General features: G+C 36.2%; 1 protein-coding gene across 1 annotated transcript in view; it reads right to left on the bottom strand.

The window, feature by feature from the left end:
• LOC149089885 (uncharacterized) overlaps positions 1-10,341 on the bottom strand; it is a 29,644-nt gene extending 19,303 nt beyond the window's left edge. Inside the window, exon 1 of the mRNA XM_089254317.1 lies at positions 10,006-10,341. The gene's annotated coding sequence lies outside the window, so the exon portion shown is untranslated. The remainder of the gene's footprint in view (positions 1-10,005) is intronic.
• Positions 10,342-17,843: the final 7,502 nt, after the last annotated feature.

Below are 17,843 nucleotides of genomic sequence, written 5' to 3'. Positions count from 1 at the left end.
AATACTGGGAGGACTAAAACATTTCGGGAAGGAGGAGGGCGGAGGTTAAAAACATTGTGCGGAGTACAGCGGGTGCTTACTATAATCGAAAATACTACTGTACTGGAAAAATGATTTTGGTATTTCAATTACAGTAGTACAATGAATTACGGGTCTAAAAAACAGGTGAATGGTTTGAAATCTCATTTATAGAACAGTTCTGCTAACTAAATATAGAAAAATAATTTAATTTCATTCATCACTGATTATAGAAATTAAAGCACATTCATTAACGAAAAGATCAGAAATGTCCCGGAAACTGGGACATATTGTCATCCTATGTGATGACGGGGCTCATCGATAAAATTCTGATCAAAAGGGGGTCGCGCTCAAAAAGTTTGGGAACCACTGGCCTACGGGATCTAAATACCCTCTTAATACCGGTATTCCATCGAATTGATATCGTGCCCTGCTTTGATTTGCCAAAGAAAGAGCGTCCGTGTAATTTGTAATCACCGAATGGTGTACAGAAATCAGATTGAACCAATGTTAATTTCACGTTTTGAAAGGATCGTGTTCCAATAAATTTTATTACGCTCTTCATGCACTCGTGATCCTAGTGCAGGGATTTTTAACCATTTGCATTCCACGGACCCTTTCTGACAATGAAACGAATGCCAGGGACCCCACTCTGTCGAAAGATGAAGGTGACGGACCCATTTATAGAATAATAGTCAACGAAACAATTTAAAAACAAGAAGATAATTGTTTTCTCATCCAATCTCATGGACTTCTATACATATAACCTGTCCGAAAACCCAAAAAGGAGTTGGGTCCGTAGACCCCTGGTTAAGAAAAACTATCCTAGTGCTAGCCTTCATTCCTCCCTGTGTTTTATGAGAGAATAATAAATCTTGTTTTTGATAACTTCCACAAGTTCTCATAATGTTCAGTTGAAGCAAACAGGCATTTCGTGCGTCTTGCTATGCGAGACAAATCACAAATTCATATCACCACGCACATCGTAAATTTGCTTTTTGGGTAGACTGCTTACGTGCAGGTCAATGGTAATTAAAAATGTATCTTCAGTGAGAGATACTTCAAACGCGGTGTTAAAGTTAATTGAAAGCGCATTGAAAGGAGGAAAAAATATTGGCTAGTTTACAAGAAATATTTCACTGGTGAAATTTTTACAAACACGGTGATTTCGCGTCGCCATTTCACTTTTTTTCGGAGATTTTTTAAAAATTCTTCCCAATCTTTTTCTGACATTCTCAAAGGTCCATAACCTCTGATGAATAGTTACGACTATATAAAGCTGAGAACTGGGTAACATTAATTATAACTACATATATTACGTACTTCACGTACAAGCTGTTGGCAACTAATTCGGATGCTCAATATTTGACGAATCGGCGATAAATCTAGCAAACTTTTCCTAATCTAACCGCACGTTATAGAAAGGCAAAAGCGAAAAGAAAAAATCTAAGAAAAGGGATAAGAAATAAGTAGATAAGAAAGTATTGTTGTTAGAGTCTCATTCCACCCTCCCCCTACGTGTTCTCTTTTGCTCTTACGTGTATAGAGTAGAAAGATACATTATATGTGAGGAAAAAAAATCTCTAACCGAAGTATATAGAAAACGGGGAGGTAAAAAAACTTCGGTTCATAGGGTTACAATAAAGCTTTGCTACGGTGAGGAGAGAAGAAAGAAAACACGGAGAACTAGATTAAATTTATTCCACTGGCGTTTTGACAAAATATTTCATCCGTGATCTTAAAGGAGTTAATTAATTTAAAAAAAAATATGAAAGGATGGAATATTCCTTACCGTTTGCAATAACCGAGTAAATGAACACCAGAGCTCTGCCAGCGGACTTATCCCGTTTCCGAGATCTCTTCCAGCCCAGATTTGCGGTGGAGTATGGAACAAAGCGTGTGTACCTAAAAGTCTCAGTGCGTATCTAGTGTTTGTCTGATTTTCCGGTGCTGAATTCTTTACTTAAAATTGTGAGTGAAGTGGAAAATTTATACCGTTGCAGGCCTGTTGCTTCCCGTGGTGAGTCTTTTTAAAGGGGAGATCGGCTCGTGTTCATGCCTTGAAGTTGGGAACCACAGAAAACGAACTTCAGCCGACCACCACTGTGCTACCGGTGAGGTTCGTACCCTGGTCTCCGCGATACGAGTTCGTCACTATGATCACGCGACCACCGTTTGTAATAGAGGAAAGAATTATCAACTTTTGATGAATGAATTTGAGTGGTTTTCAAAGAGACATTTTATAATCGGTCGTTATATAGTCACTTGATAAATTTGTTCTATGATAAATTAGAACATTAATAAGTTTTCAGGTTTTTTTTTTTCTTTTTTGTGTAGTATTAGGACGTTGCGGAAGGAATGAATGTCTTTAAAGAAACAATTTAAGGCACATATCACATTCATTTTCGATGCCACGTGCTTACGAAAGATTAACAAATGAACCATCCTAATGACAAATCTTTGTTTAAATTCTTGGTCCTAAATTTTAATGTTTGTTAAATGCAATTTAAAAAAAACAATTTTTTTTAAGCCTTTTCTTCAAATTTTTTTGGTGACAGAAAATCTGTAACCACATAATCGTAGGCCTATTTACTATATTGTGTGTTATCGAGCATGGGAAAGAAGTATCAGGTATATTTCTTTAAGACCACAGTACCGCAAAAGTGTGGGTTGGTTATGTAAGTTTTGAGTTAGAAATATGGTGAATATGAACTTTGGGTGCTTTCATCAGAGGGCACCACTTGAAATTGAACTTTCATGGTTCTTTTTAAAAGGACTTCCGGAAAAAGTGAAATTCATTACATGAAATTTGCCAATAAAATTCTGGAAAAATTGTGAAGATGAATATATATCCTGCATCATCTTGGCTGAAAAAAATTTGAACAAAGTAAATTATTTCTTTACAAGAACATTGGAAAAATAAAAATTTTCTGGCATTTATGCTTTTAATGCATTTTTTGAATTAAAAAAAATTCAAAATTTTGAAAATTCCGAAAAATGAATGCTCGGGTGAAAAATGAAAGGGATATTAAATTCCAGCGAGGGCTCTTGTCTACCAAACCGTTAGTTAAAAAATTAATTTTTTTTTTGGGAAAAATGATCCCCAATCTCATTGCAAAAAATTTTTTGTCGCAGAAAAATAAAACAAAATAAACAGTTGTAAACCAGTTTATCTTAAAAACTTCAAATAACAAACTTTGCTTATCTATATAAGGCCGAGATTACACTATAAAAGTTCTTTCATAAAAATGCAACTAATAAGAGTATCGGTTACATTCGAGCAAATGTAACCAACAAGCTTATTGGTTGATTTTTTTGGGATATATTTTAATCAAACTTTTATAGTGTAATCCCGGCTTAAGACCTTTAATGTCATTTAAAAGGCAAATTGGGTTGAAAAATGGCATATATTAAAAAAAAACGAATAGTTTAATAATAAGAAACCACTTGTCTCTCCACCATAATATTTAACGAAAATAAGAAAAGAGAAGTTGAAACGTTCAAAACACCCAACTTGTTTGTTTACATTTCTATTCATGTTTATTTTAACGTCTCGATGATTCATCTTCATATTTATAGATAAAGGGTTTAAAAACCTTTCGTTTATTTCTTCGGAATGAAAGATGCCGAAAGAGTTATTTGTATTCTACTTTTTATATCCATCCCCAAGAATCAGTCACTGACACACTAGATCAGTGTTTTCAAATTTTTTTGTCTCGTGGTACACTTGAACCAAAAGTTGAACTTAGATGGCACACTTAAAGTGAGATTTTGAAGAAGAAAAAATTAATAAATATTGTAATAAAAAGGCAATTGAAATTTCCTGAAACATAAACAAAAAATTCAATTACATATCTGAGCATACATTTTTGTAGAATATTTTATTTTCCACAACGTCAAATTTAGGATACGGAGTTAGAAGTTCTTCCAAATATTCTAGTTGTGTGAGATCAGTTTTCAATTTTTATATTTTTCATTCGAAAAAGAACTAGCTTCTCACAAATGTGACGTTAACAATTGAAGACGTGTTGTCTTGTTCTTTTTTGTAGTTAGATATTAGTTTCATTATTTTCGTGTCTATTATTATATTGAAACACTTAAATGAAAGTTTTAGTAAATGAAGTTTCATTACACCAAACCTCTTAACATAACGTAAAGCTTTTGGGAATTACGCATATCTAATTTCTAATGTTGCAAAATTTAAAAAGGTTAGTACTAAATTTCTTTTTCAATTCATAAAATACTGATATTACTCTTCCTTGAAATAAAAATCCGTGCATAAAAAATTCTCCATATGCAGAGGCGTACACAGAGGGCCCGAACCCCCCTTCCCTTAAACTGAACCAAAAATCAGAAAACAATTACTATTTCGGTAAAAAAATTTAATATATCGAAAGAAAAAAATTCCTTTTATATTCCATTTAAATCAATTACTGTTAAGTTAAATGCTTTTGAATGGTGGTAACTGAAAATTTCTCGGGAAGAAAAATTTTGTGCCCCCAAGCCTTTTTTGCCCCCTCCAAAGGTCAATCCTGCGTACGGCTCTGTATATATGAGAATATAAGAAGCAATTTTCTAGAAAAATAATTAATTGTAGATAAGTCATTTGATTGCAATGGCCTATTTTCCAAATGATCAATAAATTAAATAGTCCCAACTTGGATTTTTTCAGTTCATGCAATAATGATTTCACCGCTAGCACCTTTCTTTACAGAAAGAAGTGCAGTAAAAAAATATTAAGGTTCTTTTTGTTTTCGAAAATGTAAGAAATTCTATACCTCCAACATAAAGCGGGAAACTGCATTTATATTCGAAATGCAAGCAACAATCCTTGGATGAGTTATTACGATTGAAAGAAATTATCGATTAAATCGATTAATATCTTGATTTTTTGTTGTTTTGGATGGTCGAACAAATAAAAATATTCTGCGATATCTTTGCAACCATACTTCCTGGACACTAAAGGAGGTTGGGCTTCATCATCGATATCAAAAAATTCATCCAACTGAATTTTTAGTTCTTTTTGATGAGACTTGGCGGTCTCATTTAAAAGATTTTCAGATAAATACCAAACATCACATAAATAACTTCACCTAACATTTTCAGATAGATACTTAATTGGCTGAGATTATCTCGGCATTAACCGCATTTTCTCTGAGCGGAATGTATGTATTGAAAATTTCTTCTCATATTTTATCTCAAAAATTTTATGATTATACAGGGAATTCAGAAAAGATGGGGAAAACTCTAAGAGGTGATAGTACACACCAATACAAACAATTTTTATCAAAGAATGCATGGTCTAACATGAAACGGCCGCTTCGCAAACGTTAAATTTTCGCACGAGATGGTGCATGCAGTACCCACAATAAACATGTCTGAGCGTCTGTAAATCCACATGACGCTTCTCCATCATTGTTTGGGCAAGAATCATCGGCGACCACCTAATAGTAGGACCGTATCTTCTGCCGGAACACCTTGACGAGGGCGAATGCCGGACATTACTGCAAGAGGTGCTGCCAGACATGCTGGAGGATGTTCCAACTGCCCCCCCGGCGGCATATGTGGTTCCAGCACGATGGAGCTCCAGCCCATTTTGGGCGAGAGGTACGGCACTATCTAGACGTGTTTTCCAAACCGATGGATCGGGCGAGGTGGTCCTGTAGCTTGGCCACAACGATCGCCCGATCTGTCGTGTCTTGATTTCTTTTTGTGTGGACAGCTGAAGAGTCTGGTGTATGAGATTCCTCTTGACTGTGAAGAGAACCTAATTGCAAGACTTTCGGTTGCTGCTGTGGAGGTTCGCGATATGCCTGGAATATTCCACAGCGTTCACCAATCCTTCCTTCACCGCTGTTCTTCTTGCATCACCGTTGGCGGTCCCTCTTTTGAGAAATTACTGTAAATTATTCATTAAAATTGCTTTATATGTTAGTCTTATGTTTTATCCTCCTATCCTCAGTTTTACTACGTAGTGCCTTGTAGCACGTTTGCATTTCATTTTAGACCATGCACATGAAAATTGTTTGTTTTTGTGTGTACTACTACCCATCCCATCTTTCCATCTTTTCATATTTTCTTCCAAGTTTTCCCATCTTTTCTGAATCACCCTGTAGAGCAGACTCGTACGAAACAACGGATTCTGTAAAAGTATGGGGTTTCACTTCCTTAGCTACGATTTCTGAGCGTGCCTATCTCCTTTCTTGAGCTTTAATGACATCGTTGTATATTTGGTTCAAATTTCTGCTCTTCGGTACTTTACTGAGTGTAAGTGCGAAATATATACCACCATATTGGTATGATATACTTCTCATTACTTGTATAATGCATATCATAAGAGCCCCAATTTTCGTTTGTACTCTTATTGTTACAAAATTTGAACTTATTCAGAATTAATTTCTTTTGAAATTTTCCGTGGCACACCTGCGATTCTCTCACGGCACACCGCTTGAAAAACCCTGCACTAGATAAAAAACAATAATCCTTATAACAAAAAATGAAAAATAATTTAGTGATTTTTGTCTCATTATAACAAAGATTATATCTGGAGTAGTTATTTTTTTCACAACCCTTTTTATTTATATCTAACTAATTAACCTCGATACCATAAGCTTGATTTTTTTCAGCTGTTGATTTGACTAAGAGTTTGAAAAATTTACTTGAAGTTTGTCTGAGGTGGGGGTGGTTATTCTCACATGAGATTTCCGCAAATACATTTTCATAAGCAAAAGCTTAAAGGGAAAAAAACGGCTCTGGCTGAATTTCAAGCAACGCGAAACCTGGACCTGATCCAACGTGAAATATAAAACACACACCTTCGTACACTTCGCAAGTATACCGTGTCCTTGTTGAAAAAAAAGAAGAAAAGAATAATATTTTTTTCGCATCTTCTTGTAACTCTTGTTTCTCGAGACGCAATTTATTCACGCCTTGCTTGTCTCCCTGTCAGCCTTGTTAGTATGTCAGCTACTACATTTTTTAATGAATTTGGTTGCGTAAACGAATACTCAACAATGCAATGAAAAAAAATTTAATTCTAATTTAAAAGAAATGTCAGAGTTTCACAAATAAATCAGAAAACACCTATATTATTGAGGGGGGGGATACAAGGAAAATCGGGTGGAAGAATGGTTTTAAATCCGATTCAAATATCGGATTCAATCCTCGTGTACATCTATAATTGATTTTCTGTATGTTTGTCTGTCTCTCTGTGTACTCTCTATACAAATCTATAATTTTAGACCGATCGTCGTCAAATTTTTCATATATGCCAAATTTACCTGACTTGAACGATAGGTGAATTTAAAAATTCACCAGAGCTGAGAAAATGCCAAAAAAGGGCGAAAAACTGTAGGGCAACAATGTTTCTTGAGCCTCAACAACGACTTTTGGAATGTTTACTTTGGTTACCGAGGTTCCCTAATATTGCGTTTCAGATAAGTTTACTCATTTACTTGCTACAGTTTGTCACTTCTTGAGTGCTCTCAAGTATATGGAGAAAACCCAGGCTGCGCCGGGTATTGTAGCTGGTATAAAATGATAATATTGACAAAAAATAATGAAATGATTGATTTATTGATAACGGTAATGAATTTTGTTACCATAAACTCACTGAAAAATTTTGAGCTAACTAATGGAAAATGGCGTCAATTTGTCAAAATACGAATATACGCTTAGGATCCTCTAAAAAATTCTAATATACTGTCGAACTCGGTTAATTCGCGAAGCACAAGGGAACAACAAAAAGTTCGATTTATCCAATTTATCAATATAGGATATATACAACTATACTCTCACAAAAACCATAAATTCCCAATAATCATAAAAATGCATTGAATTTATCTATCACTTGCCATAGTATGTGAGGAGCTGTAGGAGCTCATATTTTATTGAATTTTACCTATCATTTACCATAGTAAGAGATACATAAAATTCTTTGTTGTTGCAGCTAGTATTTATATATAGGAAATCACGAATACTATTCAGTTAATAAATTTGTATTTTTTATTTGTTTTCTTTGAATACTCTTAAGCATTTCACAAAAACTTCAAGTTGTTTCAAAGAGTGAATGACGCTATTTCCGAACTTCACAAAAGCCATTATTTTTTCCAACATGTCCGTAGCTTCTGCAAGTAACAGGGACATTTGTTGCTTTCTTTGACTTTATTTCTATGTGACTTTATTCTTTACTTATTCACCAAAGTCCGCCTCCGTAAGTAAACCACCTTTTCTTCCTTGTCAGAGCTAAACAAGCGTATGACCCTCGTTTAGACGTGGTAGAAAATGTTGCTAAGCTATACTAATATTCCGAAATAAACGAGTAATAATGCTAGAGACATACGAATCTCCAACTCATTTTACCTGACAAGTGACTGGGATTTCAGCACTCCAGCTTTTGAACATTCCATCTTTGTTGAGATTGCCCACCCACACACACACTAACTTTCGTATTTCCCATGTAGTGGTATTTGAATTTGCTCTTGACAGGTGTTAATGAAGTCATCCAAGAAACAGTAAAGCTTCAGCCATTCACGGAAAGACAAAAAATGGTCTGTGAAACTGATAACCAAAACATTAATCCACAAAAAAAAAAGCTTCTTAAACCCACAAAAATAAAAAGTTAGATTTTGTTTATGGTAATTTCTTAAGTGTTGGCCACATCTTATATTCTGGAAAAGATCAACAACCCACGGAATCAAGGAAAAGATTATCAAAATTCAGCCGGAAATTCTCAAAAAATAGACATTTTGCGAATGAAATATCTCTGAATGAAACTTCGAATTATCCAAAAACGAAGAAAAAAAAGATCGAATTAAAGAGGTTATTTTAACATTAAATTGAATAGGAAAGTGAAGGGGGGAATTCTTGAAATTCTAATTGACTAATTTCGAATAAGCCAAGTTTCACTTTTTTTCTTAGTTTTAAAAAACGTACAAATGTTCTCCATTTGTACGTTTTCGACTCAGCCACCTTGTTGGGCATTTTTCCTGTTGTGGCGTTGTATTTGTATTTGTGTCTTGGAATTTTCTCATTTAGTCAATCCTTTTATTCGGAAAGTATCAACGAATGGAGAATTTTTCTAGAAACCCTAAACCTTTACATACCTAATATGAAAAGTAGAATAAGAAGTAAAGGCTAAAACAAATATAAATACAGTCGATCCCGCTTATAACGTTTTTCGAAAAACCGTCATGAAAAAACGTTGTAAGCAGGAAAACGCTTTAAGCGAGAAATCTAAATGAGAATTACTTAGAGTTGAGGCCAAGAAAATACGTCGTACTAAGCGGCAAAACATTAAAAGTGGGAACGTTATAAGCGGGATATAGTGTATTATTACAATGATAATAATAAATAATTATCATGTAAATTGTTTGGTAAGTCATTTTAGTGCTAATTAAAGATCAAAGAATAAAACAAAAATACTGTTTTTCACACAATTAATTAGTACATTGCAAATTGTTTAACTTGGTACTTTAAAGTACCGTCAGTTGACAAAGGGTTAATGTGCAAAATGTGAACAGTTTTTTGTGGAATCGGCTGAGAAGTTTAATTTGATCTCTCTGTAAAATTCACATAAAGAATAATGTCTTAATGTGAATTTTACAGTAAACTGAAAAAAAGACGACGATCAAAGAATAATTTCACTATCAAATAGGATCTTATGTTACGCTCCGTAGCTTCTACCCCCCCCCCCACCCCTCGAATTACTCCATCGCCCCCCACGGAGCTGATATTGTCCGCGTTGTGAAACACTTATCCAAATGACTCTAACATCTTGAAAATTCATCAATATCATGTTATGTAGGAGCGGTGGTTATGCCACTAAACCATCATCCATTTTCCGTCTCAGGTATGCAAAAAAAAAAATTCTCACCATATTTCATCACATCTATCAATTTCATTAAATACTGTAGAAAATGAAAAGTGACTCTCAAAGGGTTAAAGCTATACTATGTTAAGAAATATGTGTAATGGAGATAATCTTACTTTCAAATCAGCTAAACTGATCCCGGACCTGCTCTCAGAGATTTATGGACGAGGTAAAAATCCCTTGCCTTTGGGCGACTGCGGGACGTGGTCGCCTTCTGCTTACTTTCTTGGATGAGGAGGAGGAAAACTCAAAGAAAATGTTTTAAGAAACATGGTGAGAATTTTTTTTTTTTTTAAGGAAGAGAAGGAGAAGACCGTGTTCTATATAAAAGACAGACTCGGCAGTGATAGATATGTATGTGTGTGTGTGTGTGTGTGTAAGGTTAAGAAAGAAGAAGCATGCAAAATAGAGTGAGAGAGAGGACCTGCTGCACCAAAATTCTTTAGCGGAGTGGGATCCAAACTTAGTTCCAGAACATCCTTCCAGATTCATGATGACGGGGGTGGAAAGGAATGAAGAAAAAAAAAGTAAAAAGAAAAAATAAGCCATGATAAAGGAGTTAGAGAGAGAGAAATATCACACAAACACACATGTGTGTTATCGAAATCTACTGAATCAAATTTTAACATTTTTATCACCTGTATGGGAAAGTGAGGCCGCTTTGCAGTCGCGTGGTCATCGTGTTTGACTCTTGTCCTGAATATTTACGTTCGGACCCCGTTGGTGGCACAGTGTGGGTCGACTGAAGTTGGTTTTTTGCGGTTTTTCAACTTCGGGGTGCAAATACTAGCCTACCTCCAAAAAGTCTCTCCGAAAAGAGCAGGCAGATCTACAACATAATACATATATAAGATAAAAATTCAACAATTTGCTATCTTCACTTCAAAATATGGAAGACAGATGGCTATGCCAGAAAGAACATGAAACAAGCTTAACTCTCACAATATACACATAGGTTAGGGGTCATACATACACTCAGAACGCACATTCCGACATGTATTTCCGCAAAGGAATGTGTACGAGATACATGCACAGATAGATATACAGTTAAGTAGTAGTAAGGGAAAGTGAGTTCTCTAATGCGATATAAATTTTAGTTTTTCAAAAGGAAATAAACAAATTAATTTTTTTTAACACACAAATATATCCATTTGTTTTAATATAAGTGATAAAAATATTCAAAGCAAATAATTTCAGTTGCGTTTTTCAGTGATGATCAATTTTATACATCTTTTTTGTCTCACGAGACCCTGGGGTCTAATGCGTCTGAGTCTAATTTACATCTGGAAAAAGCTTAGGTGCCAGATCGCTGTGGTGACTAAAAAATTCATTATGTTATTTATTCATTCACCAAAATATTCTCTATGTCTAATTAAGTAATGTCATTTGTAAATTAAAGGCTGAGGACAGAGCACAATAATTTCAGAATTTATATCAGTTTGTGTACCATAATAGAAAGAGGCCTAAATCCCGTAAAATTCCAGAAAAATATTATTTTGAAGCGTTTCACTCCTCTTAGAAATTTGGCTACTTTCCCCACTGATCATTGATCATTTTTGTCGCACCACGGTCATTTTCTGCACACGAGGGCTAATTAGACCGGGACCTACAATTTATTGCCGATTCCGAACGGCAGGCTTGTTTTTTATACTCGTCGAGGGGTTGGTACGCTAACCCTAACCCGGGGGGACTCCTTGCGTTAGCAATTTTTTCCTGCGGTCAAGTCGCCGTTTGTTGTTGTACCCTTGTGTCAGCAAAGTTTTCTGACAAGGATGAACCGGGTATCGAACTCGCGACACCTCTAAACATCCTTTGGTACTTTAGGCGAGTATCTTGTCGACCTGGGCTACCGCGCCCTACTTTCCCCACACCAACTCCGGTTATATATTGCCATATAGCAATTTCCAACCAGTGGAGGCGCCATCTCTCGGCGGTCGCCACAGGCTCTGTACGCAAAGAATTTGTTCCGGATGTTCCTGCCCGGACTCAAATCCATGAACCTCGATGGTAACCTTCATAGTGGAAGACGAGCATCTCACTCACCACTGTGCCACTCGCGTGCTAGAATTTGGCTGGAGCTTACTTTTTTTTTTTTTATTTGTCAAGTCCGGGTCTAATGATAAATACTAAATAATGGGTCATCCCATAAGTTCTGAGTGGTTTTAATAAGCGCATGTTTTCCAAATTGTGTCTTTTTTTACACGGAGAAATAAAAAGTTCACCGATTCAGTCGATCTACCGTCCATCGTTAATCGGGAATCCGGAAATTTCAACTCCGACATTTCGCCCCAGGAAATTTCGCATCTGTCATTTAACCTGCCCTAACAGTATGAGTGACCGAGCGGGTATGTGAGTAATTGTGTGAGTGACCGTATGGGTCAAGTAACCGACTTGTCAAGTAAATGGCCGTATGAATGACCAAGTGAGTGTGTGTGTGTGTGAGTGACCGCATGACTGATCAAGTAAATGGCAGTATGGGTGAGCAAGTGAGTAGGTGAGGTAGTGTGTGAGTGACTGCATCACTGGTCGAGTAAATGGTAGTATGAGTGACCAGGTGAGTAGGTGAGTGACTGTATGTGTGAGTGACTGCATGTGTGAGTGACCGTATAATATCGTTATATCGTGTTTTTTTTCCATAAAAATCGCTTTATCGTGATTTCACTGCATTAATAAAATTATACGTATTATTCACATTTTTACGGAGTCTACTCATTGTATTTATATAAGGGACGGAATGTCGAAGCTCAAATGCACCGCACACTCAATCACTGAAACGCCCCACTCACTCAATCACTGAAACGCCCCACTCACTCAATCACTGAAACGCTCTCACACAGTCACTTGGTCGCTCATACGGTCATTTTCACACAGTCACTTGGTCGCTCATGCGGTCATTTTCACACAGTCACGCACTTGATCGCTGATACAGTCAGGGCAGGCGAAATTTTCGTAAATCCGTTAATCGGTTAATCGATGCATTTTGCATTTACAATACGCCTTGTTAAAATCTTAATTTTGGACACTTGTTGCTGTTATTTATTTATTAGTGAAGCAATTACTGCGCGCTCAAGTGTTGTAGATAATCATGAAGTCTATACAGATGATGAATCAACAATTCGACGATTTCGTGAATTTTTAAATCGGGTATTTCCAGTCACAAGATGGGGCCTCCCATTTGAAAAGTCCATTTGAAGGTCCCAGGTAGACCTTCAACACACACATAAACACGTACACTCTGTCGACAAATTCCGGTGTGGACCAATTTGTTAGAAATTCCTCAAAGGAAAAAATGAATACAAAAAAATGAAGGTAGTCTCCTTTTTTTTTTCTCGAAAATTTTACGGCAAAAACACTCAGAAATTTTAATACCAATTAATACATGGACTGGAATTTTTTTCAGATCAGGAATCACCTTCTGAAACCTCTATTCTCTTTCACGTATCTAGTCATTCAGTCGTTAAAAAGGCTTTGACATGTTTCTTATTTCGGTAACATTTGTATGACATAAAATTTCGATTCCTTGCTTTTTAAGAGAGTAGTCCAAGCCGTTGAAAATGAATATTATAATTTCTTCGATCGAGAGTCTGTTTATTTCCGCGTTTGAAAGATGACGGAATATTATATACATATGATGGGTGCGCTCCAATTAATAAATCAACTCAAGAATCAGAATCTTGAGAGCTAGCGAGCTAATCGAGAACAAACATGGTTAGTCCCTACCGTTTTTTCTTACAATTACGCGAAATAATTGAAACTGTATTTGCATTTTGTTGCGTAATTCATGTTAATGAACTTAGCCGGAAAATAAATTGTGAATATACGGCAATTCCATAATTCTCCCCTTGCAGCATTCTTAGGGGAGTCGAATAAACTGGAATTTTGCAGCCATGATAGGTGATTAAAGGGAGCTATAGAGTGTTTTGAAAAAAATTGCGAGTGTGAAGAAATAAAGCCTTTTAAAAAAGTGAAGTATGGTAAGGAAAAGTACTGCTAATGTCGCAATTTTTAGCAGAACTGCTCATAGTACCATGGTATGGACCGGGGGGGGGGGGGTCTCATATCCATAGGTGGCCTACTTGAAGAGATCTGGTACTATGATTTTTGAGAGAGTATGTAAATACGTCAGCTGTTGCGTTAAGATAAGTACGAAGCCCCAGAACATCACTATGCCCGGAAGCCCGTGATCGCTTCGGTTATCTTATATTGTATAGGGATGTAATTTTGAGTAGATTTTTCACAGCTACAAAAAGCATTCTAGAGAAGTTGGGACTCGAATTCAGACATGGAACAATCAGAGACAACAGTAATGTTACCGAATCATATCAGTCAGTAGGCCTACTCCATGGAGCACCCCGAATCAATTTTTTTTTATGAAGTAATTTTCGGGACGATATAAATTCATTTTTAAAAACTCCTTTGTTTAAATTTTAGGTTTGTAATTCAGTGTTATGCAATCAAACTTGGTTCTAACGACACCTCGGCTATAACGTCAGTAGTTGGTATTGCTAGTTGATTCCCATAGAGAATAATGCAAATGCGCCTTACTTATATATAACGTCTACTAAAAGGCGACGACCTCAGATATTACGATACATTTTTCGTCTGCTTTTCTCCCATTTCTTTTACGTTTTGCTAAGATAATCGTGGAATTAGAGATCAACACATTGAAGCGATGTTCGCCTGTTCTATTCATACCGGGGCGCGGTTGCCCAGGTCGATAAGATGCTCACCTAAAGTACCAAAGGATGTTTAGAGATGTCGCGAGTTCAATACCCGGTTCGTCCATGTCAGAAAAATTCCCTTACACAAGGGTGCAACAAAAAACGGCGACAAGACAGCAGGAAAAAATTGCTATCGCAAGGAGTTTCCCATCGAGGAGTTAGCGCACCAACCCCCTCGACGAATATAAAAAACAAGCCTGCCGTTCGGAATCGGCAATAAATTGTAGGCCCCGGTCTAATTAGCCCTAGTGTTCAGAAAATGACCGTGGTGCGACAAAAATGATCAAATGATCTATTCATACCTGGCGTTCAAAAAAGGATTTACTACTTATTTGACGCTCCGTTTTGATCATTGGCATGACCCGTATATGGGGCATGCCCGTATATTTAACTCGCTTCCGTACTTTTTTTTCATAAAAATGTCCAATATTTTCATTTTTTTGAACAAAACATATTTTTCTGCATAATCTTTACTAAAATCGGTGATGAAGATCTTACATAATTCATAAATTGTGTTACTAATGAATATAACTATGAATACTCCTCTTATGTTTTTCATGTTTCATTTTTTCCCGTGAAATACATTTTAACGGACTTACGGAATCACTGTATTTCTCAGCAAAGGTTTAAGCAATATTTGGCAATTTCACCGACTATTGGCAACAGTTGTGGTGAGCATAAGCGTGATGATCTCTCTATTTCAAGTCTCAAGTATTTTTCTCAACAAATACGGTCAACCTGATCTTAAAGAAATAGCAGTAGATGGCGCAAAGCACAATATTTGATAGCATCTCTAATTATATTTTTTTGTAAATTAAGGTCTCAAGAAAGTCAACCTCGGTTGTATCGACATCCCGGTTAAAACGAAAAAATTTCATGGAATCTTCATAATCGTTATAACCGAGTTTGACTGTATATGCCTGGTGTTTATTACATGTTATTAACATTCTTTTTATTAAAATTTCCCGTATTTGAAATTTTTCAGGTCTGTGTTTGGATTGTAGAGAAGGAATGGAGAAGATTTAATGGATTCGATGGGGAATTTCTCCTAATTTACGGCATTGTTTTATTATTATCACTATCAAGTGAGTTTGATTTAAAATCAGGTATTTACTCGTTTGTTATGTGCATCATGAAATTAATTGCTTTTCGTTTGAGTTCAACGTGATAATGAAAAAAAAATTATTTATCTTATACATTGTTTGCACAGTAGATACCTCTGCAACCGCTGACATTAGAAACATACTTTTAATTACAAAAAGTTTTCACAAATGACGTAAAGTTACTTAAAATCCCAAAATTTGTTTCAGGGTTAGTTAGTATACATATAAAAAATGAAGAAATTTATTTTTTATACAGTCCCCGTTTGCTAAAACTTCCAATTATTGAAGTGTAGATCTCGTTCTGAAAAGTCATTTGCAAGCAATTTCATATTTTTAAATGCAATATTTATCGAAATACTAACTACGCAATCTCACTAAGTTTTCACAACTTATCACTGTATTGGCAAGTTTTCATTGGCTCAAAAGTTGACATTTTTAGGGGCTACACAAATGTAATGATTTGAACCATTTTATTTTTTTTTATTCACAATAAATAATAACAATTTCATTTTTTGCCAATTATTTTGACAATTACAGAATTCTTACAACTATGAATTAAATTTACGTTTCGCGATTAGTGAACCACATTCTTAATCATTGGCGATAAATGCTAAAAACTTCAAATATTTCCGTTAATATTGCATTTAAAAATATGAAAGTTTTTGTAAATGACTTAGTATGTTTTCAAAGTCAACGGTTACAGAGATATCACAGCCTGTACAGGACTTCCGTATAACTTGTCACCATCTGGTTGCCCCGGCGCCATTTACGAACAATTAGCTGATTGTTGCCACTCTCCATCACACAGTGCCTTTCAGCATATATACGTACGCTCCAAGGAAGAAATGCCCTATCTGTCTTTATAGCTTAGGGGTAGAGCACTCGTCCGGCATACGAGAGACCGGAATTCGAGTCCCCGTGGAGGCAGAGATTAATTTTTATTTGCAAAAAAATCAGCATCTTTTTATACATGTAACCAGTTTTTCTCTTACTTGCATAATAGCGTCGGGGTCGGGGAGTGCTGAGCACCCACGGTAATTTTTAACACGGGTTCGAGCAACCACAGAATACAGTGAGAGAAATCAAAATTTCCTACATAATATTCAAGACGAGCACCCACTGGCCCGAAACGTTTCCGACGCCCCTGATCTTGTGTATTAACAAGTGAAGAGGACATCTTTCTTTGTATTGGGTGTTTGGTGTTGAGAAATATCCGATCCAGCTCATAAAAATATATTTCCTAAGTAGTTTTAGATCCAAATACATGCTTTGTTGTTATATCTAAAAACTCGTGATATATGAAAATACTAATATGCACGTCTGCAATAAATGTCTGTATACTGGCCAGGTTGTGTGTATTGTCAAAGCCTGAGTCGCGTTCGCTGTGAACTGTCAGAAGCCTTGAAGAGTAAAAACGCCATCATCAACGGGGATCTTGGATGTACAGATGGTGCGGAGATCGGTAGCCAGTGTTGGTTCACTTGCTACACAAAAGAGGATGGTGGGCACCAATCTAGTGAGAATTCAAGTCAGCTGAGTATATGTACGAAGGATGCACGTTGGATACCTCCAATACCGGATTGTTCGACAAACTCTGGTAATTTAATACATATAATTACTTATGTAAATACTTTTCCCTTGAATTTATCTTTAGAATGAATGAGGATAACTTCTCCCACAACGTCGAAAGAAAAAATAGTATACTTAGGCTAGTGTTTCTTAACCTTTTTTTCGTCCTTTGCACCATACTTTCTTCGCATGGGTCCCTGTTTCATTCAGGAACCCCCCCCCCCCCCCACTCCAGGAGCAAGACCCTTTCTACTTGAATTACTGTACTTTTCTAATTTAGTGAGCAAAATGGAATGTGAAAAGGAACCCCATATTTCCCACTATATTTCTCTTAAAAGCTGTGTTTCTAAAGATTAAATTTTTTTCACGGCTCCTTTAGTCACCTGCCATGGCTCTCTTTCCATTTGATTTTCACCCGTGAGCCCCTTAGAATATCCCAAGACCGCAAAGGTAGGCCGCCCATATGGGCCCAGGTTGAGAAACATTGGTATAGTCCATAAATGCTCAAATCGTGGCCCATGGGTCAAATTTTCCACTTGAAGTACTAATGTATCCCGTGAA

This window comes from Pholcus phalangioides, unplaced genomic scaffold (genome assembly GCF_987345545.1).
Source record: "Pholcus phalangioides strain wild (caught in Gottingen) unplaced genomic scaffold, Ppha-v1.0 ptg000001l_1, whole genome shotgun sequence".
NCBI lineage: Eukaryota > Metazoa > Arthropoda > Arachnida > Araneae > Pholcidae > Pholcus > Pholcus phalangioides.
This window is presented reverse-complemented; position numbering and strand designations above follow the sequence as displayed.